The sequence below is a fragment of the Cygnus atratus genome, chromosome 20 (assembly GCF_013377495.2).
Source record: "Cygnus atratus isolate AKBS03 ecotype Queensland, Australia chromosome 20, CAtr_DNAZoo_HiC_assembly, whole genome shotgun sequence".
In the NCBI taxonomy this organism is placed as follows: Eukaryota; Metazoa; Chordata; class Aves; order Anseriformes; family Anatidae; genus Cygnus; species Cygnus atratus.
Genome location: NC_066381.1, coordinates 2,846,224 through 2,872,340, shown reverse-complemented (window position 1 = coordinate 2,872,340; position 26,117 = coordinate 2,846,224). Strand labels below are relative to the sequence as shown.

Below are 26,117 nucleotides of genomic sequence, written 5' to 3'. Positions count from 1 at the left end.
CACAGCCTCGTTTGCTGGGGGTGATGAGCAAAATACCCTACAAATCCCTCTCCTTGGACACAACGCTCTTCTGAGTTTCTTTTGGTGGTGCTCTGTATTGGGCGTTGTGTTTCAGCTTCCTTTGGATCGGAGATGCACCTTCAGGGTTGTCCTCCTTCCCTCCCTTCCCTACTTCCTTCCCTCCTTCCCTCCAGCCCAGGTTTAATCCACAAGCGTCGTGTAGGAGCCTGGGTATTATTTTTGAAAAGTTTTAATCCTGAGGTTGTTTACTGTGAACGATACTGCAAATTATAACGTTCTTTTCCTTAGCTTGTTAGTGAACTTCCAAGCACAGATGGTTTGAGAAAACCACCAGATATTGCTAAAACTGGCAAACGGAGAGGTTCCTGCCCCGTGGTCTCCAGAAAAAGGCAGTGCTCAGTCATCTTTGCTGCAGGCCTGGCAAAAGCCAGAGTCCAGTGTCAGCTGGTGGCCGCAGGCCGTCTCAGCTTGGTGATGACTTTTGCAGGCAGGCTGTGCTATCCGTGTTATTCTCAAGGACGAGGCATGGTTTTTACCTTTGCTTTGTTTTCCCTCAATCTCAAGCAAGCTTGCAGGCCCCAATTTAACAGTGAGCCATGCAAGAGATCTAAAATGGGAGAACATTTTCCCATCTGTACAAAAACCCAAAGAACTCCTGCAGGCACTAATAAACCATGGCTGCAGAAGGATCAGTGCTAGCGAGGTCCTCCAGGGAGACAGGCAGGGAGCAGAGCTAAGTTCCCCAGCCTGACTCTTTTTATTTTTCTTTTCATTCTTCAAGTTCTTTACAGGGAACCAGATTTTGACCAGTGAGAGAGGGGAAACATCCCCATGGTATAAGCAAGATTCTCAAGATTTTTCAACAGAAGATAAAGGAAAAGAGATGGTGGGAAGCTGCTTCACACTGGGAAGGCTGGTATGTAGATGCAGTTGTTTGCTGAGAGCTTGTACCTTTGAGTTGTTGATTAAATTACTGCTGCAGTAGCAGAAAGCTTTTGGGGGTTTGAGTATGGTAAGAGGGTTGTTGTTCAAAGCTGTCACCCTGGAGGGAAGGAAAACATTCAGAGGCACTGAATGCGAGCACTGTTCAGCAGGTACTTGCTGCTAGAACAATGGCTGGCACCGAGCTTTGCCGCAGGAAACCAGCTTTGGTGTCTCAGCTTTCCACTTGCAGTTGCTATTGCCAGAGGGAGGGAGATGAGAGAAATGGGCTATAACAGCAGAAAATCTTTATTAAAAAAAATATAATCCTGGGGAATTGCCAGTATTAAATGTACTTAGCACTTTTGCTTGGAGGTAAGAATGTGACATGTAAGAGAGAAGTAGGGACATTGTGGGGAAAAGGCAAAATAAATACAAATGTTGCAGTTGCCAGCTTCTCTGTTTTGCATGCAATTACAAAATGTAGTAGCAGCCCATATGTATTGTAGATGATTGTGTATTATGATTAAACACTGAGGTCTCGACTGGCAAGAACAAGTTGCCTTAGCAAAATATTTTGTGCAGCCTACACAGTAGTAAGCATCTTACTGGGAGGAGAGAGAAACAAGTCCCTTTGGAAAGAGCTGTTGGATCTCTCTTCGTTTGGAAAAAGTACAAGAAAATGTTGTCCAGGCTGTCAGACATGTCAGGGGTTTTGCTGCCAGTGTGCTGGTCTGATCCAAAGCCTGTAAAAAGCCTTCACAAAGCCTGATACTTGCAGTGGGTTTTAGATTGTTGTGATGAGTAATCTGATTAGAGAGGAAGCCTCTGAGTATGTGGAAAAATCCTGTGGCAAAGGAAGTGACGGGTCTGAAGGACAAGAGTGCACCTCGGCAGGGTTCTTGTAAAGGTCAGCAAAACTCTTTGTGGGAAGATCAGATCTGAATGATAATGTGCTAGTATTGATAATTTCAGGTGAAAAGAGTACTAAAACATGCAGTGGGTCCATTTTTCTAATATTAATGCTGGAAGTAGTGCCTCTTTAACTTAAATTGAATTATTCTTGGGCACAGCCGGTATTATAAATGGTTTTCAGGTCCTGGTCTGCAGTCTGCGTGCAGTTAATCACAAGATAAATGATGTTGATGAGCAGTATACAAAGACAATGGCTTAAGTTAACATTGCATGACTTAGCAACATCCCATCTGTAGGGGAGGATGAGTTCAAAGTAACGTTCCTGCTCCTGCCAAAGACAAGAGGCGTTTCTGCTCTGTGATCGGTAGGAGTAGGCTGGGGTCCTGCTCGTGAATCACTACAAAACCAAAGTGATGATTCAACTTTGGTGTGGGACCGTGCCTGAGACCCAGAAGGACTATTGGGTGGGGCTAACACAGCCTCAAGGGAAGGAAAAGAAGGCTAAAGAGTATTTATGTGTTCCCATTTTAACCTCTACTTTGGAGGTAACTAGCAGGCTGTTTTTAAATGAAACAGATTACTAATTGCTACATTTTTTTTCTTCAGATGCAATTTCCATGCATATAGCTTAATGCAAAATATTCTTGGTGGAAATATATGGTACGCTTGAACTGTGAAACAAACTCTGTCTGGTAGAATATTAAGCATATCTTTGTTCAAAATTTATGTTGGGACTCCAATATTTTAAGTAAAATTGTGATTATAGATGGTGAATGTTACGTAACAGATTTGTAAAGAGTATGGATGCGTAGCCAGGACCATGTGAAAGCAAGACGTCCCCACACCTCGGATCTGTGTGGCAAAGGGAGTGATGTGGAAGGAGAGTTAACATGTGATCCACCTTGTGCCCTGCCTGAAAAAATGCAGCTGAATTGGTCGTTTAAAAATTTAATGTGGTTACTGCCAGAAGTCTTCACATCTTTCTCAAAGTGAGGGAAATGGCTAAAAGAAAATTCCTTTGACTCCTTGTAGTCTTTGTCTATTGGGGTGTGCTGAGCTTTCAAGCTTGGCTTTGCTCAGCAGTTGCCACCAGTACGTGCAGGCACGTGTGTTCTGTGAGGCTGAGCTCAGCCCGAACAGATGTCAAGGAGCTGCTGAGGCCTGACAGAATCCATGTCCTCACTCCGATTCATGGCCTGGATACGTCAGCGAACTCAAAAAAAGGTTTAGGATCGTTCAGATCAGCTCTAAAGGTGAGGTAAGAGCATTATACCACCAGACACTGTGCCTTCTATTTCTTTAGATCTAAATTATTTTAGGTGTATTTTCTGGGGGAACCCCCTCTTTCATAGCACACTTTTAAAAATGTCTTAGTATTGAAATTGTTTGTCATAAGAGTTGTTGGTGAAAATTATGTTGTGACTTTGTCTTCAAGCAAGCTAAACAAAAGACATCAAGGTTGAAAAGAATTGCTATGGTTACCTTATTTAAAGGCAATTGTTAATAAAGGAAAGAAAAGGGAACTGAGAAAGACAGTAATTGCAAAAGCATAGGAAAGGTTAGACTGATGTTTTTCATCAAAACTGGATGTGAACTTCATGTTATGTTTATTAAATATCCATTTTAAGGATGCCATCTTAACTCAAAGGATAGAGCTAGGAGAAATCAAACTTAAAAGTTTAGGATTTTAAAAAAAGGACAGCATTCATGTTTTGAATTCCTGGACTAATGGCTCTGGATGGAGTCCAGCTAAGCTTTAGAGTGGGTGGTTTTCTCCCTTCTTTAGTATTTTGAGAAGAGATAATTGGTTTTAAAATGGTTGCAATGTGCCTTTTAAATCACATATGTTCCGATTTTGCTTTCCTGTTCTTTATCACAGTGCATTACATATCCGCATGGGACCAGAACCTTAGAAGCAAGGAATTTGAGCCCAAGCTGCATGATTTAAAAGCCAACCTTAAATATTTTAATTGAAGTCAGCTAACATGTAGCTTCCAATCCCAAGGTTGGCTTTTTTTTTAAATCATAAACACGCCCGGAGTCTCTGAAATCAAAAGAACAACATGTTCTGGTAGCATGGCTCGTGGTGACAGCAACTGTCTCACTCTTTGCTTGCACAAAGACCCCTATTCAAATCTGCATAAAATATTTTCTAATTACTTCCTTTCTGGGGTAATATTTTTGAGTTCAGAGGATTAGACCAAAGCTGATTGATGGCCTCCATTTATGCAGAAAGGGCTTGTTTACTTTGAAATTATCAGTTAACTGAATACTGGCTTTCATATTAGCCTACTTTATCATTTAAAAGAGATGTTTTTAAATTAAAATAAAAAGATATTACATACCTAAAGTTAGAGAAACATGTTCTTTAAAAATTAAGTTAAATTAGAAATGACATTTCCTCTTCTAATATTGATGTTGTAGCTGAGAGTTAAGCTATAAAAGGAGTCAATTACATTATCTGCAGCTTTGCTGCAAAATCCAAATTTAAACTGCACAGTAAAGCATCACATTAATGCTGGCAGTTTCAGACCACTCATTTCTAGAAATAAACCGGGGCAAAACCATTAATCTAAACTCACACCTGTCTAACAGATTCCTGTGACGTCAGGATTTAGATATGGACACATCACAGGTTTGGTTTGGTGGCAGGTTTCTGACGCCAGTAGGCTCTGAGGGGCTGTTAGGGAAGCACTGTGTTTATTGGTACTAAAAATGAACACATCCAACCTTTGCTGCACGGTTTGTCCAGTGAATCCCGAACGCTTGCAGTAGTGCTGCTGTCTTGTCTCCGTGAGCTGACCAACACTGGGTGTCCAGGAGCCTTTAGATTTTGTCATCACGCTTTGCAAAGAGAAATCAGGGAACGCTTTTTCTGGTTTTAGACTACTCCAGTGAAGGAAGATCAACGAATGCCAAATCTTTTAGTAGTATATTACGAAATATTGAATTAGGAGATCTGGATTGGATTTTAAGCTTTTGGATGTAGATCTTTGCGATTTCAAAAAGCTAGCCCTGAACTTCAGGGAGGTGGAACAGAGGAAATAGCAGGGCTGCTCCAGCTCACGTCGAATTGCCCAGGTTGGCTTTGGCAGCCCTTTGGGGGCAGAGCTGCCCCTTGACGGCTGTAACTAAAGCAAGATACCTGACTTGAGAGCACAAATCTTCGTTGAACAGGACCTAAGTTCCCTATGAGTCTTAAGGCTTCTGAGATCTTCCCTATCTCCTTCGCTTTGCAGATGCCCACAGCAGAGATGCTGCAGTGCTTTTGTAGACGGGGTCTGTAGAGCAGAGCATCATCTTGGTGGTTTCTGCATTTGCAAATGGTGGTGGAAGCTCTTCTGGCTGAGTACAGGGATGTACGGAGCAGGTGTGTGACGCTGTTAGTATTAGGCCTTGTGATCCTGGGTGCCAAAAGGACCCCAAAGATCAAACCATAGACGAGCAAAATTTTTTACCTGATTTCTCCCCAGCAGTTGCTGTTAGACTTGGTTGTAAAGCTCATCAGTAATCCTAACTCTTGGAGTTTGCTCTGTAACTGTTTTATAGCTTCATCTTTACCACTGGATCATTTAACGAAGATATTAAAACTAGTGTACTGAAGATTACCTTGCTTGGAAATGGTTAAAAACTGCAGAGAACTACGTTCTCATTTACGAGTGTGTATTACGTATCTCTTGTGTACTCTGCACTTGGGCTGTGGCCATATTTTCTAAGCAGTCCCTGTGTCTCTGCTTATCTCTGCAGCAGCCAAGACCCACCTGTCTAGCCTCACGCTGTGCAGACTTGGAGAAGGAATTTAGAAGGTTCCCTTCCTAAAGAATTTAAACTCTGAAAAACGGTGATGAAATAGAAAAAGTCATGCTAATTTCAAGGTCCATTAGAAGCAAAAGGCTAGATATTTGTATCCATCTCCTGTGCTATAGTTCGGACCTGTTGATACTTGGTTTTACTGTGCTGCTTAAATACTGGAGTGAGGAATGCTTCAGAGGTCAGAGGAAATGGGGAGCAAGTGCTCGTTCAATAGGGGTTGTCAGGAATATCACATTAAACTCTTAAAAAACAAAAACAACAACTGCTTATTGCTGTAGTGCCAACGGTATCTTTGTGAGACGGTCCTCCTTCCTCTGGCCACCTCACGATCAAAATGGGTGGGTTCTGGCAGCCCTGTTTTGCTGACCAGCACCTTACTTGGTTATCATTGCTCCTGCCTTAAGCAAAGGTGTTTCTGAGACAGGGGAGAAGCAGGATTCGACCTGATGCGAAGGTGAGCAATAGGGCGTGCAGTGCAGCCAGGCCGAGTGTTGCACCATCTCCAGTGTTCAATCAGCTGCCCGAGGAGGGGTTGCTGCCGCTTGGGTAAAGCTTCCCATGCCTGTTGCTGAATGCAGAGTGTGGTTTTCATCTCCATCGGAGCCCTAAGGAGCTGCCCCAGCCTCTGTGTCAGGAGCGCATGGGGTGGCCGTGCCTTCCGTGCCTTGCAGGGCTGTTCCACCGCTCCCGACAGCACGGAGCTCAGGCTCCCCATACCCCATGCTTTGTTTTTTTAGTACAATGTTTGTTTTATATGTTTGTCTCCAGCAGCCTGACTTCCGTTGTGTTTGTTTAATGCAGTTCTGATCCCCGTTGTAGCAGTTTTCTAAATTACATCATGAGCAAGCTGAAAGGGGATATTTAAGAACAGTGGTGCTGCGCTCTGTGCTGTTTGGAAAACCAGCTGTGTGGTGAAGAATAGAACCGCTCCTGATGGGAGTGTATTAGTTTAAATACAAACATTTAACAGGTCTGTGCTAGCTATCTGACCTGTAATCTAAACTGATGGGGTTTTGCCTTAGGGCCACCCAACCACTGTTCTTAAGTATTGTAATCTTAATGCTTCTTGGATAGCTAGCCTGCTATTTCCAGCAGCCTCTCTAGAAGCAGAGGATTTGGTTCCAATGAAACTAGTACTCACCGGAGCTGAAAGTTAATCTGATCCTATTTGTAGCTGGCATTTATATAAATCATTTGAACAACTTTGTGCAAAACCTGCTCATTATTCCATATTTATCCAGTGCCTACACGGATGCAATCCTAATCCATACCTGCAGTCTCCTGACGTTGGGGCACGCCGGTGTTCAGCCACACTGACGAGCCCAACGTGTTCCAGAAGTGTACAAGGCAGGTCAGGTATTTAGCACGCTTACCTTGAACATCCGTGCTGGCAGAGTTGAATCAGCCAACAGTAAATAGGTTCAGCAAAATGCAAATAGTGGTTGAATTTGCACTGTTGGTAACAATAGACCAGCCAGGTAAAGCAAATAAAGAGAAAAAAAAACAGTAGTTTATGATATAATGGAGATGTATAATGCAGTGTATACAAACTTAATTAGTGTTTCCAAATAAGAGGTTTAAGTGAAGCTTTTTTCTTGCATAGAAACTAAAGATACTAATTCTGCTATATATGTTAAATCTCTCCAAATATAAAGGGCGTTATACGTAAAAGCATGTTTAACCACAGAATGGTTTGCAATGGTGAGGGAATGGGATGATTTCCATTTTGTGTCAAAGCAAGGCAAAGACACAATGAAATGCATGTCCTGATTCTGGGCTTGTTCCAGTCATGGCACAAGAAACGAGTGTGGATGTTACAGGTAGTTCTCTCCTGGAGCCTCACTCCATGAGCACTCACTCCACTAAAAACCGTTCTGATTTCAGGGGGACCAAGGCTGACACGAGACGTTGGCAGACTTGTGGTGATGCTGCTCGGGCCCTGCTGGATGCAGTTTTAGGTGAAATCACAGCCAGTTCCCAAATTGCCTGTTAGAATCCCCTCCAGCAAGCTTTGGTTTCCTACCTCAGGTTGGCTGCCGGGGCTGTCTGAGCAGGCGGCTTCTGCCCACGTGCTCTGTGTTGCCCGTGTGCCCTGTGCCACCCCGTGCAGCGAGGCTCCTGCCTGGAGACCCTGCTCCACATCCTGGAGTGTGCTACTGCTGTGCTGGGCACAAGAAGGGGTCCCACCGAGTGCTTGGAGGCTCTGGCTGTGTTGGATAGATACAATTAGAGAACTGATTCATTTGGGCAAGGGAAGAATATCCTGCCCAATTTGGGGCAGTGTTTTAGGGGCCAGTCGTTTTGTAATGGGCTAGCAGCATAGCGCTGCCTGCTTGGCGGGGAGGCAGGAGAGGCTGAGTGGGCAAAGGAAGCGCCCTCACACCCTGCCTGCTCAGGGCAGGCTCTGGCAGGCTGACCCCTCTGTCAGGGGGGCCTGGAGATCTTTCTGGGGGTTTTCTGTAGCCAAGGGTGAGGCTGATGGGTCCTGTGGAGCGGTAGCATGCAGGGGTAGGACGTGGGGTGGAGGGCCGTGACATCTGCACATGGTACAGGCACATCCAGAGCTGGATGCATGGGTTTTGGAAACGTCCCCCCCTTTATTTCTAATCTCTGTTTTCTCGTGTGTGAAATGGGATAGTGATATGATGCTTACCTCAGTCAGAAAATGCTTTCAGTTTCATAGATGAAAAGCCTTTTACAGGACCGATGTATTATATTTTTTTTCTAGGAAATCATAACCATGAAATTCTACTTCTTTCTGTTACTTCAGTCTCTTGTGCTTTGCTCAACAGGAGTTCCCTTGCTCCCCGATGTAAAATAAACATAATTTAAAGTCACTTTGTCTTTTTGGAGTTTTAGTGTTAAATCTTACCACAGCAGTGTCATTGCAGCTGTAATGTTTTAAAGATCTAAGAACAGCAAGTTTTACTTTCATGTTTAGCTCTCAAATTTTACAATATACAGACAGAGATAGTAGCAAGATTTTCCAAGGAAGATGAACTCATGCCTGAATTTCTTACGCAAAAAAAAAAAAATCTTAATAAATTCTGATTCTTTAAATTATTTGGAGAACCCTATATACAATGGATCTCCTGCTAGCAGAATTTATTTTTCTTTGTTTTTTAACCTACCTGAGGATGTTCTGTGACACAGCCAGCCATAATGGTACCAGACGTTACAGTCTATTGTGTTAATAATCCGTGAATTAAAGCATCCCCCAGCAAGCTCTTAACATGATGGATTGTATCAATGATGTGTGGTTAAAGGGTCCCCAAGCAGGCCTCGACACGACAGACCGGAGCAGTTCGCAGGGTCTGGCGCTGTTGATGATCCGAGGCTTATGGCAGGGACCTGCGGGGAGGTGGAGCGGGGGCAGAGGGAGGCTCTGAACAGCAGCTCCAGCTCCGTCAGCTGCGCGGGCTGCCTGTGGCAGGTGGAAAGCTGGCAAGAAAAGTGTGGTGCCTGGGATGAACCTAACGGGAGGCCGTGAGGAACTTCAGAAGGAGGGTCACGGTGCTCATCAGATTGCCGGGGATGAGCCCGGGAGGCCAGAACGCTTAGAAACCTCTTGACGAAGACAAGCATAAGTCCCAGCATTAAAAATAGATGCGTTTTATCTTGCATATGATACAAAATCTCTTGTGATAGGGTAATTTTTTATTATATTTTAGCAGCTCCGAGCAGTCTTGGATTAGGCCTGTATCACAACAGTAATACACAGGAGGCTGTGTTTTGTCTTGCTATGACACCAGCTACTATTGTTTTTGATCTGCAGCCTCTGAAGAGGAATGCTGCATCTTCCACGGAAGGTGTTATGAGTGCAGATTAGTTAGACAAGTGCTGGAGTGAATGCATAAGTAGTGATTTTGCATAATGAGGTATGTGAAATCCCAGTGGAGGTTGTTAAAACAGATAGACAGCCTGTGGTAAACAACAAGGAAGGTAAGCTTTGAAAACAGATGGCTTTGAAAACCTGGCAAATGACTGCTCCGTACTTAAAAATCGGTTTAGTTAGTAGAAAATATCTTCTTAAAAAAAAAAAAGGAAAAAGCTGAAAAAGCTTAGGCTGCATATTTTTGTAAACCTGAACGTGTTAATAAAGTTCTGTGGGTAGCCATATATCATCTGCCTGTCCTGCTGTATGTATGTCTGCACCATAGGGGCACCAGGCTGAACGCCCCCAAGCGCTGTGCAGCGATCCCACTGGCCTCGTCATGGGGCTCCTTCCCTCTGGCAGGTATGTGGGGCTTCACTGCCACTTTGACTCTCTCTCGGCGTGTACTTTGCATTGGGAAATTAATCTTGAGACCAAAGGGTTAATTCATCCTGAAAAATAAGTGTACGAGTGAAGTGGAAATGCAGAGGAATGCTGCTTCCAGTTGGAAGGGGTGCAGAGAAGCCCATTGCCATCCGAGATGCTACCTAGTGAAGATATAAGCTTGCCAGAAGATGAAATTCTGCTGTGAAGCTTTAAAATGTGGCTGCTTCTGTGTCTTGTATGCCCTCGGCATGGGCATCTGGAGGCGTGAGGCTGGGGGCAGCTTCCTGTGCTCGGTCGTGGGTCAGCTCAGCCCGGAGGGTGCAGTGAGAGGCACAGCCATGGCTGGTGCGGCCTCCCTGGGGCTTGTGCTCTGCATTGTCCTGCAGAAAAAGCTGCAACATAAATTTGAATAGTGTGAACCGCAGGTCTAGTGGCTGTTAGGGGATTTCCGGAGGGCCAGCTTGGGGCTCACTCAAGAGTGCTGGCACTGAAGCATTCGGGGACTGCTCAAGGCCTTTCCCTCTGCCTTGAACTGGGGATGCGAGGCCATGGTACTGCAGGAGTGGTTTTGTCCTTTCTCAGTGTAATCTCAGAAAGCTTTCCCATGTAGGTATGTGGTACTATGTAGCTGGGGGGTAAATAAACTTTCCTTCCTTAGTTATTTTGTGGCTCCCTTAGGATTAGCCCATGGTTGTCCATGGACTGGTCTGCAAATTGGGCAGGTGGTCCGAGGCCTTTTTGAAAAGGATCTCATGTGCAAACAGGGGACGCCAAGGTCCCCACCTTCTGCTGGAAAAAGAGCAAGTTCCGCTGATGTGGGAATAAGAGCTGGGTCATCCTGTGTCCTGAGAAAAGTTGGGGACATTTGGACTTGCCAAACACTGGCTCTGGCGTGCCGGGACTGCCTGGGCTGATGGGGTGCTTGCGGTCAGGCAGTTACAAGGCCAGCAGAGAGCTGCAGCTCTGGGGATGGCGGCTCGTGCTCTTCAATCCTGGGATAACGGGGGAAGAGGGCAGCTGCTGCACTTGTTTCCCAGCTCATTAAAGCTGTGTTGAAAATGGGGCTGCACCTGGAAGATGGTTTGTGGGAGTGGGAGCCACATGGGGCTTGGAAAAAGAGATGTGTCCTGTCCCCTTTGCCCTTGGGTGTGCAAGGCCAGTGCTGGGGACAAGCCCTCTTTGTCTGGTGTTGGCAGAGGAGCTGGGGCAGGTGAGGGAGCAGGGGCTCTGCTTTCATTTACGTTGGGTGGGGCAATATGTGCTTAGAAAGTAAGAGCAGCAAATTTTATCCTCTTCGTCTTTCTTTTCATAAATTAAATGAAGTACTTGCTGAGTAGCTCATTTCTCGAGGTACTAAGTACAGCTGTTGAGAATTTTTGCCATTATGTTGTTTTTAATCAAAAAATGCTGATTATAAAACTGTGTCTCAATGCAAGAGAAGGTAGTGGATTTTTTTTTTCCAGTAATTTCCCTTTTTGAGTAATTTCAAAATGCCTGATACCAGTATTGGCAAAATGACAAAGTGAGTTTCTTTGTTGTTACTTAACATTGTTCTCAGCATTTAAGACAAGAAGGCTAGAAGTATCAGTTTTGCTTGAAATAAAACTGAAATGATTGGCCTGGTCATTTTTTGCAGATGGAGATCACTGGATGAGCAGCTACTGAAAGGTGTGCCAGGACAGGAAACTGCATTTGTTTTCCGCTGAGGGAGAAGCCTTTACTGCACAGAGGTTGATCAGACTGGGGAGTTTCTGCCATTTCTGTGATGAGGTGTGTTTTCCCTCCTACTGGGTGTTTGCACCCAGCACTGAGATGTTTCTCAAACTCTGCCAGGCTCTGCAGGGCACTCAGCAGCGTGCTTAAAATCTCATTTTTTCCAAAGAGACCTGTCTTTCATTAAGTGTTGAGAGTAACGCTTTTAGATAACTTTTCAAAAGCACTTGAGTTACCCTGCTGAAAACTTTCAAGTTCCGATTATTTAGTTTTATACCTAAATAATAGTTGAACTGTCTTGAAAAAGCTCACCTCCAGTGTCTCAACATGCTGTTTTCTGTGCTTCATCAAGACTTTTACAAAAGTCTGAGTATATGAAGTTGTTGAATAGATGAGAAGGGGCAGTGTTGTCCTGTCATTGACTGGTTAAGAAAAAGTCAGATATCCCTGCGGTACAATAGTCACCTGATTTTTCTTTTGGTTTCTGGCTGCAGGGAACCAGGATATTTTATCCATGATACTCCGCTAGCTCTGTGCTAATGAAAATCAGGCTGGTGCTTTTCAGTTCTAGGATTAGTGTTAGAAATGTTTATTACACATGGGGGCAGTAGCACACCGTAAAGATCCTCAGTATGTTAATGCTGGCTGGGTTGATTTATGGGCATGCAATATACAGGGGGATATTTAGTATTCGTTAGCTGGCAGTATGTTTGACAGATATTGGCAAGAAGTATTAACTTACATCCAAGTTTGTCTTAAGCAGTAAGTGATGAGCAAAGAGAAGTTTGTATTAGCTGTCTTAAAATGATCTGTGGATCTGCATCTTTCAAAGTTTTTGATTCCAGCTGTGACACGTGGCTGCTCTCATTTGTTCAAATGCCGCAGGTGCTATCAGAGCCCAAAGTGGAACGGCAGCTCTTGAGAACAACATAAAGTTCTTCTTCTCATGCCTTGGAATCTGCCCTTGTATTTAGGTTTCCTATGGCCTATAAGCTATTTTTTAAGCCTTTTGGATATTTTTTCTACTAACTGTATCAGAGAAAATTTGCTGTACTTTTTAAAGTGATAACCGCGTGCTTAAGTGCTTTGCTGGATGCAGGCCAGAGCCAGCATCTTGCAGAATGGAGCCCACGACAACTCATTTCATCCCAAAATCTCAGTTTTCTTCACAAACCTGGTAAACAAAGTCTCCTGATAGCCCGTGAATGCTGCAGCGGCGGCAGTGTCCCAGCTTTCCAGATGGCAAAGAGAGTGGTTAAATGACTTGCTCAGGGGAGTTGGGAGATGAGTGAGGCTGGGCAGATGTAGGAGGCGGACCCTGGGGATGATTTTGTTGGCTGGGTTTATTACATGTTTGTTATATTTATGCTGCTGCCTGGGTGGTGTGATTGGGACATAATTGCCTGAGTCCGTCTGTTCTGTGAGGTGTTTGCTAAGAGTGCATCAGGAGCTCTCAGGCTGAAGGTGAGGGAGCTCTGCTTGCTCCTTGAGGGGGTGCACCTGAACCACACCGCCTTGCTCCTGGGCAACTCCTGATGGAGTTACACGTTGCAGAAAGGTTGTGCCGACCTTTGGTGCCCCCAGTCACCCTTGACTCTCAGTGTGAAAGTAAATAATGGGAAAAAGAGTAAAAGCGAGAAAATGAACAAGCAAAAGCCCAGTAACACCTTTTTTAAACCTGCGTTTACAATTTACGTTAGTGTCACTAACTCCAGCCAGGAACTCACCTGAAGCAATTATCCAGGGGCTTCCCAATAGTATTTCATCGTAACACAGGGAGTTACACGGGGTATTATTTTAAGGTAATGCATTCTGTGTATTAATAATTGGTTGTTATTGACTTGGTGACACATTGCTGTTGGTGAAATGAACTGTGATATAATTAGGAGCAAATAATACCCAGGCATGCTGTGCTAATTATTTTTATGTGAACCCAATTCATCGCTAATGTAAATAGCAATATTAATCACAGCAAGTATCAATATTTATGCAGCATGCTTCCATTTACGTTCAGCTGTAGATGACGATTCTTGTACGTACACCAAAGAAAGAGAAGTAAGTGGGGTTAGATAGTCTTGGTAATCACAGCAGAGGACAGAGCCTTCTGACCATTATCTGACAAGAAGCAAGTTGTTGTGTGGCTGTAACAAAGAACTGCAAGGCGGCACTCCAGGCTGTTTCCCTGCAGTAGCCCCATGTCTTTAATATAACAAACTGAACTAATGCACTTAGAAGACTTCTGCATTTCTGTCTGATCATTTCTTCTTTCTACCATTCCTACCCGCATAGGCTGTGGGCACCTCTTGGCCTGCAACTCTGGTACTGGCTGCTGCTGGGCACAGCGGGTGTCTGGAGAGGACCTGGTGTAGGAACGAGGAGCACATCCTGCTGCATTTCCATGGAAATCTCTCTGAAGCTGAACCTAATTTGGGTGAGTCGGGATCATCTTTCTGTCTCAACTTCCTCATATTTAAGAAGCAGCTGGGCTGCAAGGAGGTAAAGTGTGGCAAATGGAAACCTCAACTGCCCCAGCTGGATTTCCATTCTGTAAAATGAAGAAAGGAGAATCTCTGTCTGGCTGCCAGTGTGTGAGCCTGTGGATCCAGGTGCTTTCCTTGTTCCAGGGGCTCCTGCCGGGGTGCCATCTTTCTTACTGCTTCTGGATTTTCCCACAATCTTGCTTTTAATGAGTGTGGTGGATTGTTTGTGGTTCAGGCTCAGTATGCACCTGCTCTGACAAAAGCAGTGTAGGGTGCAGCTGAGCTGTGAGCACACGGCTTGCTGCACAGACCATGGCAGTATTGGCACACGGCAGAGTCCCGGGCTGGGAAAAGCGAGGCTGAAGATTGGCATGTGATCCTGACCCTGGGCAGGGATGTACAGTGCGTGCTGCAGAGGTGCACTCAATAAATTAGACGATGATGTATGGCATAGTACATCACGTTCTTGAAGGCAAGGCATATATACTCACCAGATAATGTGGAGCATGTGAAGTATTGAATATATCAAAGAGAGATTAATCTTTGTCTGGAGTAACCACGCACATTTTCTGTCTAGCTGAGCCAATGCTGTGTAACTTAGAATGGGGGAGTGTTTGCTTCTGTGCTTGGACATAGGAGGAATATGTTCGTGTGTGTGTTTCATGTTAGAGGATGTCAGGGTACACATCTGTTAGTTTTCATATGAAAAGGTTTGTCTCCATTATTTTGCAGAAGATGTTCCCTTAGCATCCAAAAGTCTTCTAATAAATGAGGACCTGTCCCTTGTGTCAAATGCTGCATAAACTCAGAAAGAACAGCACGTCCTGCCCCACCAAGACTTGCAGACAATGAGTTTTGTTCTTTCAAATCTAACTAAAGGAAGCAGTGGCTGCAGTGCTATTTGTACACTCCTCACCATCAGCTGAACAGTAAAAGAACAGAAACGGACAGAATAACCATTGTGTGGTGACTGGGCAAGTATCTGCTAAAAAATGGATATTGTTCTGTGAAGACATGTGTGACTGAAAGGTTAGTTAAAAATTTCCAATGTGTGTTTTGTTGGTGTTTAAGGACTGGTATTTGGTGTAGTTAAAATTGTAACAACTTTCTTCACCTCAGCAACTTGTGTCTGTTATATTAACATGAAAATGCAAAACCGTAGTGTGATGTATGAAATGATGATTAATTTACAGCATTTATCTTGGTTTACTAATCATTCTGTTTTTAGATGATAATTTTATTTGTAATCTCCACAGTTAAATTGCCATAAAATATCATACTTACAAAGACATTCATGAGCAGTTGAAAGGATATGACACACAGTAATTTAGCAATTAATGCACACATAAAAAAGCAAATTCACGAGGAAGCTCCTAATACATGTATGTTGTAGCAAAAACAAAGTGGGGGCAGGGGGAAAACTGCAAGCCAGAAGATAGGCATGTGAGCTTTGCAGCTATGTCACCAAGTGGCAGGTTGAAGATACGGTAACTTCCATCCCACCTTCTCTGAACAAGGAGTAACAAAGGGCAGGGAAATGGAACGAAGTAATGTCGTGCTGAGCATGAGTGGCACCAGCTGGAAAACATTTGTAGTCTGTGCCTGACTAAGCTCTGCTTTGCTATCTCTCATAGTGGACAGCTAGGAAATGTCCCCCATTTAATAAATCTTGGACTCATCACTTCCACTTTAGAGGCCCTGGGGAGCTCCAGGAAAGGATCAGGACCTGTGGTACCAGGGAACACAAAGCTGTGAACGAGATGCTTTTTGCTTGGGGTGCTGGGTACTCCCTAATTATGAGATGTCCAAGGACATGTAAAACCTACAAAAACCAAAAACTGCAATACAGTTTTCCTCAAACCTTTCCTCAAACCACGTGCGATCTGCTGCCTACGCCGAGCCCATGTGTGTAACCAGAGTGTGTCTGCAGGCTTACTCTGCACCTGGTGAGGTACCTTGCCAGGCTGCGCTTCGTACCCAGGGCTGAGTGCTGGTTGCTCTTTCCGTGCCAGGTGTGTAGTGGCAGGGTGCTCTGGGTTGCTGGGGCTCCTCCAACATGCTTCTTGCACCGTGTAGTTTCAGTCTGGGCTGGGCATGTCCGTGTAAGCAGCTGTTTGAAGTGTGGGAATACCAGCACTGGTAGCCAGTTCCTCCTCACCTGTGTGTCTCCCTGGATAACATCCTCATGTCACATCACAGCGGTGTTACGGGAAGGACACAGGATATCACGTCTGCAAGCGATACAGAACAAATGCGTTTTCTTCAGAACAGCGACCAGAAGCTTAAAAGCGGGGGCAGGGGTGAGTGAAATAATCACACTAATCACACAGATTTTGATGCATTTAACGTGCAGTTAAGTTTGTGGTAGAGTTGGTTTATTTGTTTAAACCTGGCTACTTTATCTCCTGCAAATGATGGCCATTATGAGCTGCATTAATGCGATTATGCTTTTCAGATAATTGTAATTGCATGAAGGAGAAATTTCGAGTTAGGTTCTCCTTTTGTTGACTATTAATTGCCCATGTAGCTTCACTTAGGTGCATGGGGAGAGATCCATTTCCTTCATAGCATAGCAGAGACATAAATTACATGAAATTAAGGAAGGTTTTTTCCACCCTGTGCAGACAACCCTTTGTTACGTGTTTGTTCTTCATGGAAAACATTTAGTCATTAATCTTATGCAATGCAGTTGGGAATTTCAAGATAAAGAAATCAAGAGCTCGAACATGCTTTCTTTGAGGGATGTTTTCACAACATATGCTGAATCCCTTGGCAAAGTCATCTATAACAATGACGAGAAGAGCCAAAAGGGGTAGAACAGCAGTAACTTTCCGGTTCCTTTCAACTTTCTTGGGAAATTGCAACTTATATCTAGAAAAGAATGGGAAGAGTTTGAAGAATGATGTGATGATATGAGGTAGAGCCTGTATTTCAATGGGTTGCAGTGTTTAATGGGATCCTGGCTCACAAACAAACTAATTTCTTTTCTCAAACACTCTTCATGGAAATGCACGTGTCGGTATGGGTCACTGCTGTCACCCTGCTTTCATTCTAAATAATAATGGATGTTTAAGAACTGGCAGAGATTTTTTTTTTAATTAGCTCAGTCCCTTGGGCACAACTATATTGCATATCATAAATTCCACAATTCTATTATTTAATGTTCTAATGTACCTTGATAGTACATATGCTGCTGTTCATAAGGGGCTTAAAATTTAGCTGATTTAATTTCTAGCCTTGGATTTTATTGTAGAATATTAAATACATTTTAATTTAATCCCCTGTAATGAGAATGACTGGTCACTTCTTCTGATTTGTTAAATTTCTGCAGGCGTATTACCTGTGGTAGTATCTGGCATAGGTGATTTCCATGCCATTAATTCCAATACGATTAATTAGTTATAGATAACTGCAAAATAAATAATCTTTGTGTTTCACCATCCTTTCAGCCTTCTGCAGCCTTCCTCCTATCTGAGAGGAAGAGAGCCTGTGTAAGATAGTAGGATTTTTACCTGCCCACATCAAACTGATTATGAGTGATCCTTCTGCCTCGACCTCTTCCTCAGCATCTGCATACATGCGCCTTCAGCCTCTCCCCATCAACCAGATTTTCATCAAGTGTCAGGATTACAGGGTTACAGAGTAGTCCAGGATCATCAGAGTATCTTGCAGGGAGTGCACAGCATGGAGTACACTGGATTGAATGGTAGAGGCAATGACATTATTAGTATTTATGTATTTTTTTTAACATCAGCTGTTTGTCTGCTAGAACGCAAAAAGCATACCAGTAGCTTCTGGGCAGCTTTTCCATTTGTTTGTAATGTTCTTTCTATTGATGCTGTGTCCCAGTAATCAATAAAACTTGATTAAGGATAATAGTGAAAAGCAGCAGCCTGCAACCTCATTAAATGTAAAAATCCAGTACAGAGCGTGGTGAGTGGAGTCAAAGAATCATGACTCAAAGGACAAATATGTGACTTCAGAATAGAAGAAGCTGAGGCTGATATTTCCAGGATTTTTTCTCAGGACTTTGTCCCACAAGAAGGAAGCTACCACTTCTGTGCGTTGGAGGTGGAGTTACAGCTGGACAGGAGAAGAAACCCCATGCAGGTAAGTGTCTTGTTAAAGTTTTGCTCTCGTTTCAGATCAAACCAGAAAGGTTGTTTTAGGATGATTGAGAAAAACAAAATAATTAAGAAGTGTTTTTTTTTTTTCTTGAAGCTGGAAGAATGCTTTGGCTAACCTTAAATGCAATATTTTATTTTTGTCTTTAGTAGATATAAAAATTGTAGCCATGATTAAAAATATTTTGGAGTGAAATGCCATTTCAAAATTTTATAAAGTATTATTATTTTTTTCTTTCTCTAGATACTTTTTCAAGTAACAGTGTGATGGAATGCAAACAAGAATCTGAAATGTTTTGTTTGAATGTGGATTCCTCCATTCCAATAAGGCCTGGTTGTCACCAGCTCTATTTGAAGGTCTGTGTAGCAATAAACTTGTGTCTTGATTTTGTGACTTGAGACTTCTACTCTTTGAGTATAATAGAGTTGGAAAGTTCAAGGTTTCCAACTGCAAATTTCTAAAAATTGTATTAAACAGGTACATCAAACTATTGATATGATGCAATAGTGGATTATTTTGATTTGCCTTCTGGTTTGCAGGTTGTTAAGAGTATTCATTGTTCTTTCTCCATCTTTTCTGTAGCACCACGAAGGCATAATGCTCACTTCTTCATGAAGTGGGAGTGTCATATCTAAACGCTGGCAGTTGTGACTTAAAACAGTAAAGCAACATTGGAAATTCCTGAGATAGGTGAGTTTCTCCTGGATTGTTTGGTGTTTCTGGGAGCGTGGGTATCTTGTGAGAGAGGAGCCAGCATGCCTGAAATTGTAATTCTTTGTTTAAATACTTCAGGCTCTAGGTACAGTAAGGGGCAAAACCTCATCTCTGGAGAGCCTTGCCGTACACCGTGGCTGTGATGGGTTTAGAGGTTTGGTGAGGGCAAGACTCTGGGGTAGTTTGTAGGTGGGGAGGTCTGGCTGCTGTGCTCTGTGCTGGTAGAGTTGGGAAATCCTGCCTTGAGGTAAAGTGTTCTTTGCTGACATTCTGCAGTGGTTCCCCGTCTCTCTTACACCTCTGCAGCTGCAGTGTACTGGAGCTCAACCATTGCATGAGGATTACAGACTCACGCTTTCTAAGGCATTAGTGAAGTATGTTCCAGGGAAATTCTGTCTCCTAGATGCATCAGTAGCATTAAAGCAACGTTTGAATTACCGCATTTCAGAAAGCAAAATGAGATGTTAAAGTAGAGGTACCTGATGGATGATAACTTACATGCTGGTCACTTCGTGTGTCAATGCAAACTTGGCATCGTACTTCGTAACTTGCCCAGTTAATCAGGGCTGTGTTTGAAATTATTTCTCTTTTTCTTTTCTCCCAAATGGAAAGTTAAATGCAATCCACTTTCTAGAAGCTGTTTTTAATTTTGACCATCCAGTAACATGCTCCAATAATGAAACCTATACCTACATTTAAAGGTCCTTTGTGTAATTTATAGGCCCTATTTTCTTTCCTCATAAATTCCCACCCTGCTTTCTAGGGAGGCAAAGTGTACATTAGCCACCCTCCCAGGAGACTTCCATACTGTGCATGTAACAACTGTGAGATAATAACTCAGCCTAGGAGGGCTGAGTGCACTCGGTTTCCAGCACCATGCAGAATTGGGTCCTCAGCGTGACCCCAATATGAGCCAACAAGGGGATCTTTTTTTTCCAGGCAGTAGAATTTTTGGTGTATATTTTTTTCCAAAGCACTGACTCATGGGAGAAGGGGGGTGTGGATTTTCCTTTTGCTCAATTTCTGTGTAAGTCTCTGACACAAATGGTTCTTTGAAGTGTCTTTAGGCTGCTGTAGGGCAACCATATTTCTCATTTTAAAATATCTTTTAAATGACTAAAATCTTCAGATGTGTGTGTTTGTATTCATTACAGGATGTAAGCACAAAGATACAACTGCTAACATGCATAGAAAGTCAGCTTGGTCAAGCTACACCACTGTTGCAATTTCTCTTCGGTCCTGTGGTTGGGGACCTTTTAGATTAAATTCATTAGTTCATGGTAGTTTTGAGATATAACATAAGCCTCCAAAGGGATCTTAAGCTTCTCTTTTTTATTAAAATGAAATCTTCCCTTGGCATTTCTCTAGGCACTTCTCCAGTCACAAATAAAAGGGACACTGCTGAAGGATATTCTGCTGCACACTTAAATGCCAGCAATCCAATTAAAGAAATGTTTAACCTTTTGTAAATAAAGCTATGGCTTGGACTGCCTTTTGGCTGAAGGAAAAAAATTAACTAATTTATTATTAAGCTTCTTACCCAAGACTTGATGTATGTATTCACAATATGGTTTACAGCATTATAAGCCCAGAATGCCATTAAAATCATTCTGTCCCAGAAGGTCAACCGGCTGCCGACTCGGAGGCTGAGCTCTGCTAAGGGGTGCCCTTCTCAAAAGCTACCTCTGAGTCTATCACAGCCTCTAGTCACGGAACTTCTGATCCAGACACTAGACTCTTCCCAGTATTTTTTTTTCAATATTTTTGCTTTTGGGTATGACTCTTGTTAAAATGAGGGTCATTTTCCAGTTTCAAGTGGTACACGTGGATTTAGATAGGAATGTGTTCGAAGCTCTGATAGGCTTTGTTTTGAGTCATCGTCAAAATCATGTTCCAAACTAAACAATTAGTCCTAAATCTGAACATCAATTTTGTACTGCCCCTAGAAAACAAACAGTGTAAAATGCTGTGCTACAATTTATCTTGATTGCCTCTTTTGCTTCTGCTCAGAAACTTGCTCTGTTGGGATGTCCTGTCCAAGAAGATTTGTCAGAGATGTCAGACCAAGCCATGCTCTGCCGGGCCTGGTAACAAAACTGACAAAGGCTCGCAAGGACGGTGAAAAGCAGGAGGCATCATGCGACTCTGCAGGGCTTTAAACAGCAATTTCTGTGATGGTAGGAAAGCTCACGTGCAAATCTCAGTTTAGATGATAAATTTGGACCAAGACAAGGTTCCTAAGTAGAAGTTACATATTTTACTTGATTGGCTGGTATGCTTGAGGCATGTAAGCCTACTTGAATTCTGAAATAAAAGCAGCGTGCTTTGAAACTAAATAAAACTGAAAAAGAATTGTGCAGTGCACAAGTGTAAGATGTCACCTCTACATATGAATCCCAGCTTAACTTTTCTCAATGTATTTCTTCCTTTCCTGTTGTGGCATCCCTGAGAGAGGTTACATGAGAAGCTCTGAATACCTGTGGTCCAGCAGAAGGCATTTCTGAGGGACTAAGCAGCTCGGGCCAGTGGATAGCAGTATTACACTTGCTACAAGAAGGCACCAGACAAGAGCTCTGAGCCTGGAGGTGAACCTGAGCAGACCAAGACAAATAGACGGTGAGTGTGCCTGAGCAACAGCATTGAACCCACGTGGCAGGGTGGCTGGAAACCTTTGGGGGAGTGGGGCGGATTACATTACATTACCATTTCTCACAACAGCCTTACTTCTGTCTGTACATTTCATTTGGTCCAAGCACTTGCACAGCAAGGGTTGAAAGATATGCCTGCTCATTGTACCGGAAGGGAAGTGCTGTCCTCAGTTACTCTATAGGCATGTGCTGTACGGAAAAAGGTTAAAAGATAATGTGGAAGATCAGACAGGAGTCCAGCACTTTTGAGCCTCTTTGGGACAGTGCCTGAGCTCTGTATTAGAACAGTTCCTTGTTCTTGAGGCCACAGTATGAATAATAACAGCATAAAGAGGAGTGATGAATAGCAGAAATGGAGGCTGGCACTGCATGTTATGATCATGCTTAAAACTAAGTTCATTATTGTTGTGTAGCTAAGATCTGAGCAATTGTGATTTTTCAATTTGTGTGATCTTCCTCTGTGTGGCTCTGTGAATAAAATATGGTTTATATGAGAAAGAGGAATTGCACATAGATAATTCAAACTATTTTGTCCCAGTTGAAAATAATAGACCAAAACCAGGCCATGTCTCATCAGCTGTCAAGGTTCAGTAGCGGGGTACTCAAGACAACAACAGTGAAGATCCCATATAGCAATCATTGCAGCAAAAACCTTAAAAGGTGTTAAAATCATAAAGAAAGGTTTGGTCCTCACGTGATCTGTGATTCAAGCCTGTTAATAATAATCAGCAATAATATTTAAGAAAGGAAAATTTCTGTAAAACTAGGGAGTGTCACCCATTGAAAGGATTGCTTTGGTTTTGCAAAATTTCTTGGAAAAACTGTAAGTCAGATTTACAGCTGAGTTGATGCAGGTTGCACTTCATGTTACCGTACAGGTTGCAGAGAGTCTGGCTGGGTTCTTGCACTATTTTTCTTCTTTTGCGAGTAATGCACAAACGAGAATGCTTTTGCCTTTGCATGATCTTTTCAGTTTGGTTTTTCCTGACCAAACCAGTACCTACATTCTCCTGTCCCCAGTTCCTTGGAAGAACAGCAGTGCAGGGGTTCCAGGAAGACTATCCCAGCGTTGATCCTTTTTCCAAAGGAAAAACATTTCTTTTCAGGATTTCAGTGCCAGAAGTCACAAAGGGCCATTTTGAGGGTGGTAAGGCATTGTCACTGAGCTGCAGTGCCAGTTCTGTGTGCAGACCTGGTATATCGCTGCTGCTGTTGAGATTCCCTAATGCTGATCTCACACGCTGTGATACTCATGCCAGCCTGCTATAGGATGGGCTTCTGAATGTCTTTAATTGGTGGGAACACAGAGGTCCATTGTCTGCTTGTCTGCTATGTGTGTGGCTTGCCAGCTGGCTTATTCTTTTATGTTTGTATTGCTCCTTGCTTGCAACTTGGCATGGTTTTGGGGGGTGTTTTTTTTTTTTTTGATGTTGCTTGCAAGGCAGATATATTTTCTTCCCCTTGTAAGCTATGGAAAAACCTAAAGCTTCTTTAAAAAAAAATAAAAAATTAAAGCAATTCAGCTTTTTGAAAACGCATAATTGAAGAGCTCTGAAATAATTGGCTTATTATAGTGCACCCGTAAAAATGAATTTGCATCTCATTTATGAACTATTAGATTCCCTATTACATGAGACTGATTGTTCTTAATGTGACTTGCATGTAATTTAGCATTCTTTACTCAAACACTTTGTAGCTAAACACTGGGGGAGGGAAGTTCAATCCAAAATCATGGTGCTAGATCTTAGATTATGGAGCATTTACAAACTGGATTCTGCATGTTGTGCTCTCAGTGTGCCATTTGCCTCCATATTCCCATCCCAGCTATGCACTGTACTGCAGAAGCCTAAAATTAACAAACTAATTTTTTCCTTACTACTTCTTCACTGGTAAGGCCTGGTCATGCTGCCATGAGAGGTGTGATTACTGAAGGTAAGTGTGAGCTGCAAGTACCCGGGTAGTTGCCCGGTGCCATGGGTGCACTTCTGCTCACCCCTCACTGTGACAGTGACCCAGGCTTGTTTAGCCTAAGGGATCTGTCTGAAGTCCGCTCTCCTGGGCTTCAGGAGAACAGACCTTGGCCTTTTCCAGGATCTACTTGGTAGAGTCCTGTAGGATAAGGCCCTGGAGGGAAGAAGGGGCCCAAGAAAGCTGGTTAATATTCCAAGATTACCTTCTCTAAGCTCATGAGTGATGCATCTCAACAAAGTGGAAGTCAATTCAAAAATGCCAGGAGGTCTGCATGGCTGAACAGGGAGCAAACTCAAGGCCAAATGAACACAGAGAAGTACAGAGGGTGGAAGCAAGGACAGACAATCTGGGAGAAATACAGAGATATTGTCAAAGCATCCAGGGATGGAGTAGGAAAAGCCCAGATGGAATTGGATCTGGCCAGGGATGTCAAGGGCAACAAGATGGGCTTCTGCAAGTGCATCAGTGACGAAAAGAATACTAAGGAAAATGTGGGTCCAGAGCTGAATGAAATGGGAGACCCAGGACGGTGAAAAGGACAAGGTACTGAAAACCTTTTTTGCTTCACTCTTTACCAGGTAGAGTGGCCTTCAGGAATCCCAGGTCCTAGAGATTAGGCTGAAAGGTTGGAACAAGGAAGATGTACCTTTGGTGGAAGAGGATCAGGTCAGGGAATACTTAAGCAAACTGGACATCTGTAAGTTCGTGGACCCTGGTGGGATGTACCACAGGTGCTGAGGGAGCTGGTGGATGTGATTGCGATGCCAGTCTGTAACCTTTGGTCAGTCATGGCTCTGCGAGAGTGCCCAAGGTCTGCAGGGAAAATTACAGAAGGACCTTATGCTCTCTCAGGCAAAGTAAACTACATACAAATCCATTAACTTGAGAAGAGTAACCAGCAACGGTGAGAGCAGGTACACCAGAACAGCAGTGAAATCCTTTGTGTTTCATTTGCCTTTCTTCTTGACTGTGAACACTCTCAGAATGCAGGTCAGCAGCACAACACGTATGGCTAGAAGCACCTACAACACCAAACAGCCAGAGAAGCATGATTTATCCCTGTAGCCCCCTTCTCCTCTTTCACTGATTTATAACAGAGGTTTAATTTGGCTTCAGAAACATAGAGGTACTGCACCTTTAAAAGCTACCATTTCACGTAGGGAAATTATTCACTTTGTGCATTAGAGCAGATGAGAAAAGTGTCAGTACCGGTTCTGGGAGTTTCTGGGCTGCTGCTAGGGGAACAATGACTCCAAGTCTTGAGTCGAGCCTGACTTTGGGGCTGAAGCTAAGGAAGCTTCAGGCACACTGCAGAAACGTGGGCTCTGCAGCTCAGCAGTTGAGGCGATAGCCTGCTGCAGCTGCTCCGTTAGCATATTTCTTCCACTCCATCCGTTGCGCTGCACGGTAGACTTTGTTATTGTTTTGCTTAGAGGTGCTTTTGCACCTCAGAGTCTGCGAAAGGTTGTAATAGAGACTCAGAGTTCAGGGGTTAAGCAGAATTGATATGTTAGCTTTTCCAGGACAGGTACTCTACTGCCCTGGCCTTCGAAGGATAAATGTCTTATTCAGACAAATCCACGCCGCTTTTCAGAGCGACTTAGTTTGCTGCACAGCTGTTGTCAGGAGCATGGCTGGTTGTACATTGCTGGTGTAAGGCAGCAGGGAATGGACTTCTGGCTTCTTTTGGGGAGGAAGGGAGAAGCATGCATTTTCAAAGCAGCTTGTTGTTTAGTAAATGTCTGTTTTTAATTCCCAAATAAACACATTTTCAGTCTGTTCCCATGTTGGAACGTGGATTCTGGGCACTATTTAAAAGGTTCCTTTCAGCTTTCGCTAGTTGGCAATCAAAAGCACCCATCAGCCTGGATCAAAAATTGGAAGTCTCTGCTTGGGCTAAAACTTGCAGTTGTGAGTGAAAAAAAAAAGCAGTACAGAGGTGAGGCTGTAAGATTTACCCCACCCCTCTTTTTTTATTTTTATTTTATTTTATAATAAACATTTTATGAAGAAAGCTTCATTTCTCCCACCAAAGTTAAAGGTTGTGTCTGATGACACTCGCTTGAAACGGACGGAGGAAAGAGGTGGGAGAAAGGTTGTCCTCACACAACAGAGGTACAGAAATTGTGTGGCTTTGCCAGGGTCACAGGAAATCTGCGGTGAGCTGAGAACTGGATCCTGGAGTTGCACGTAGCTCTTGTCTCCTGGAAGCAGCACTGTTGCTTGTTTACAAGTTGTTGTGTTTTTTTTTTTTAAGGACACACCATGGTTTTTAATAAGGTAAATAAGAAGGGCAAAAGTCATAGAGAGACAGTGGAGAGAAATCCTTACACCTGTTACCGTGTTCATTACTCACCACTGTTTGTGTTTTTTCACTGCCACAGATCACAATGCAGACATAATGCTAATTATCTGTGCAGGAGGTCGTTTTTGCATGCTAAAGGAAAACACTGGTATGTCTTGCTAATTTGATTTTAATATCTGTGCCACGCTATTGTTTGGCCTAGAAATTAGATTGCTTTTTACTAATATAAT

At 43.3% G+C, this 26,117-nt stretch overlaps 1 long non-coding RNA gene across 1 annotated transcript; it reads left to right on the top strand.

Moving 5' to 3' along the window:
- The first annotated feature begins 806 nt into the window (after positions 1-806).
- Positions 807-15,145, top strand: LOC118254173 (uncharacterized). The gene is made up of 3 exons (XR_004780602.2): positions 807-937; positions 13,934-14,075; positions 14,857-15,145. It is a non-coding gene; the product is annotated as an uncharacterized LOC118254173 (long non-coding RNA).
- The last annotated feature ends 10,972 nt before the right edge of the window (positions 15,146-26,117 follow it).